The sequence below is a fragment of the Anarrhichthys ocellatus genome, unplaced genomic scaffold (genome assembly GCF_004355925.1).
Source record: "Anarrhichthys ocellatus isolate YVR2014 unplaced genomic scaffold, GSC_Weel_1.0 scaffold5037, whole genome shotgun sequence".
NCBI lineage: Eukaryota > Metazoa > Chordata > Actinopteri > Perciformes > Anarhichadidae > Anarrhichthys > Anarrhichthys ocellatus.
This window is the reverse complement of record NW_022285011.1, coordinates 1-3,805: the sequence shown is the minus strand read 5'-3', so window position 1 is coordinate 3,805 and position 3,805 is coordinate 1. Positions and strand designations below refer to the sequence as shown.

The window sequence follows — 3,805 nt, the reverse complement described above, 5'->3', positions numbered from 1 at the left end:
CACACAAAGGCTACCATGAGAACCACTGGTCCTGCTTCGATGTGGACTCAGTGGTTGCTCCGATGACGTTTCTGGGAGGATTGTCAGTTGTCTGGCTGTGATGGCATCACATGGTTCACATGTGGGAAGACCTTACCGGGCATCGTGGTCCATGAAGCTGTCAGAGGAGAACATCTGAAACACATGAGGCAGCTGAACCAGCACCTGGCAGATGGAACCCGTTTTCGGCATGTTCTTAGTGGCAATCTGGGACAGAAACCACACAGGGAATATACTTTTAAAAAAACTATACAATCAAAAAGCAATGAAGAAAACTTTCCTTAGATATCCAGCTGCCTACAGTAAACAACTTAGTGAGGGTGCTGCTCCAACCGCTGAGTATTAACTCAATCCATGAGATCATTTCTACCTCTTAGTCATGTGTTAACTAAATTACAGTTCGTGCTGAACGCTCAGTCCCAGGAGCAGGTTTAATGTTACTGTAATGAGTACCTGTCCACGGTAGTTGGCGCAGTGCTTGGTGAGGATGTTGGTGATCTGTGGGTCCTGGATGGAGCTGAACACCAGCGTCTGCCGGTAGTGTCTGGCCCAGTTGTTCAGGTTTCACATCCTCACCCTGGAGAAGTCCACTCCATGGGAGTCCAGCGGCTGCAGGTTTATGTGCTTCATCACATGCTGTAGAGGGGTGGACGATGTCAATTGTTATAAAACATTGACTTATACAGACACCTTAACCATATAATTTTAACCAATCGGATTCCAAAAATAGTCAGACTTAAATCTAAAATGCTCAATGCTCTCCAGCAGTGCTTCTATTTCCTAAATTATAACATATTGTGATTCATCAAATTCTACAATTATTGTTAAACAGCAGATGGCGCCACATTCTTCCCAACAGTAAGAACACAACACCGCTGAAGAGATGCCATCCTGCAGTAATGTGTGCTGTTGAACAGATGTGTGTTCTTACCAAGACATGTTCCCAGTTCTGCATGAGTAAGACGTCTGCCTGGTCCACCACCAGCAGATCGATGGAGGAGAGGAAGTCAAAGTCTCGCTTACTTTCTCCTTCTGCTCCCAGCACCGTACGGAGGCCCAGCGGTGACGCGATGATGATGTCCGATGAATAAAAGGGGCGTATGCTGCTGCTCACAATGGAGACGCCTGGGGAGGAGAGAAGACAGCGACAAGGCCTCAGACGGGAAGACTTGGTGGTTTGTCTAAAGATTGTCTGACTTCTGTTTGTTAAACCGTACCTATCTTGAAGTGATCGTCCACGTTGCCCGAGAAGATGGCGCTGTAATCGTCTTGGGCGGCTTGCCATCTGCCTCTTCGCCGAACTCTTCCTTGAACCTCTTCTTGTTGTTGACCACTATCTTCTTGCCTTTGGTCTCCAGCAGGCTGATGAGCATCTGGACGACCCGCAGAGCTCCGCCTCGGAACGGAACGAGGATCAGGACCTGACATATTTACAACAATCATTACAGCAGAGAGAATTAATATTGCGCTTTTGAACACTTGTGGCTAAGTGGACGCATTACGAAAAGTGATGATAGCAGATCACATGAATGTACTGGACGACCTAAATAACCCTGAGTGAGCAATACTGCCGCTTCTGTTGAAGGTGGAGCATCAAGTAATGCAATTAGGGATCACTCTCAGATCACTCATGCATACGACATAACTGCTGGACTAGATTATGTTCAGGGTGAAATATATTGGATTCTACTCACACACATGCAGAGAGACTTGTGAGCAGCAAGTAAAGCATATGGTTTCCCAATGTTTGAACTATTTTGTGACAAATGCATTTTTACACCAAAACAAAGTTTCAATGATTTCGTAAGTTGTACAATGTGTGACTACAAAATCAGCAATGCATCTGAGGCATGATGGGACAATTGTGCACTTTTATTTCCAACTGCAGTACTCTTGATATTTGAGACTAAAACAGGCACAATTTGCAAGTGAAAGAGAGTTAAAAAGTACTTTACTTTGGGCCGGGTCAGTCCTTGGTCTCTGGGTTCGTCCTGCGGCTCAGCTCCAGGTTTAGCTTGGGTTTTCGGTTCCCTTAGCAGTGCTTTGTGAGCCAGGACCTGGGAGTTGGCCTTCAGTACGTGGTTGAGCACGTGGAGGCAGTATGCACCGCAGACCTGAGGGCCCTGGGTCACAGGACAGGTTTCTGGGTGGTAGAGGTCCTTGTAGGAGCCCATAAGCGCTAGCAGCTCAAGCTGCAGCGGGCTGATCTCCCCAGCCAGCCCCATAGGGTTGCAGGTCTGGTTCAGATCCTTCCAGCTGGTCTTCAAAACTTTGTGGAAAACTGGCAGGTTTGTGCCTTTCTGTGGGCCGATGCCTCCAAACTTCTCCAGGGCAAAGTTACAGAGTAGAGTGCCCAATTTTGGCCACTAAATGTGAGGAAAGGCAAAGATAGTTACGCACATCAAATGTAGTTAGAATTCATTCGAATGTAAAAGTTGGTCAATTTTGCAAAACTGTGAATTTAATACCGTGATCTGAGCCTTGGCTTTGCTGCCAGATGTTATCTTCTGCACATCCTCTTCCCCAAGCTCTGTGTCTAAATGCTGTAGAAACATGTCTGCCGATACAGAAAAAAACTGTCAGACATTCCTCCGTCAAATCGTATTCCTCAACTTTTATAATTGAGCACGCAAGACAACTATTTTGAAAAAGAATGAACATAAAATGCATCTCTTAAAGGTTACAGGGAACATAGGGTGATACATCTGACAAAACTAATGACTGAATTTTCTGAGCAGTAGTAGCAGTACCTTTGCTGTCTTCCTGCTCTGCGGGGCTTTCAGCGGCCCCCTGTCCTCCTTCGTCCGTGAAGGTGGTCTCCAGACAGAAGTGGGTCTCATGCTCCTCGTCTACGAACTCATCTCCTGCCGCCTTCTCCTCCCCGTCTACTGCTTCAGTTACAGCCTCATCTGCATCCTTGGGCTCGTCTTCTCCCCCTTCATCTTCATCACCATGCTCACTGTCATCACCGACTCCATCACTTTCCCCTACAAAAAAAAGCACAATATTCAGTCGACTGCAGTGTGTTGGCCTACACTGTCCCCAGGTGTGATGGAAATAAACAACTCACCTTCATCAAGAAGCTCCTCTTCTTCCTCTTCATCATCAGTGCTCTCCTCTTCACTCTTGTCATTACTGGTTGGTTGGCTGAGAGTAGAAAGAAGCTTCTGATAGGCTGTTTTCTGCTCTGGTTCCTCCTCCTCATCCTCCAGTTCATCAGGCTCAATGTCAGACTGTTCTGGGCTTGCTTGCTGAAAAATGTGAGAACAAAACACCTTTCAATTTGTAATATTATAATATTAGTACGGGTAAAATATTACAAAACGGGAGTTTATCAGCGACTGGGTGGCCAATATCAGTCAATATCAAGGATATGCTATGGCTAGTGCACGTGTGTAATTAAACCCCATGCAACTGATGTCCTTGTACTCTTTCTGCTCTGGGCCATTTTGCTAGTTAATAGGTTATTACCTACAGTAGAGGATCACGTTGAACATCCATTAACTAACGTGTGACTACTTGATTTTCTCGAGTCATCTCCAAAGTCCTTCTCGGTTGTGCCGTAACGTTGTTGTATGCATTTTAACAAGTGGACATTGAGAACTACATTGGGAATAACAAACAGCTACATTCCTAAATATTGCATTTTAGGGAAAACATTTCGGGCGTGTCTATGACGTTACGGTTTAGCTCCTTCGAACAGCATAGTTTTAAGTTTTTACCAGTGGTGGGCCGTCAGGGCCTGCAAGGCCTTCTCTGCTGGCCT

General features: G+C 45.9%; 1 pseudogene; it reads right to left on the bottom strand.

The window, feature by feature from the left end:
* Positions 1 to 6: 6 nt before the first annotated feature.
* Positions 7 to 3,317, bottom strand: LOC116379735 (digestive organ expansion factor-like; annotated as a pseudogene).
* Between the last annotated feature and the right edge of the window lie 488 nt (positions 3,318 to 3,805).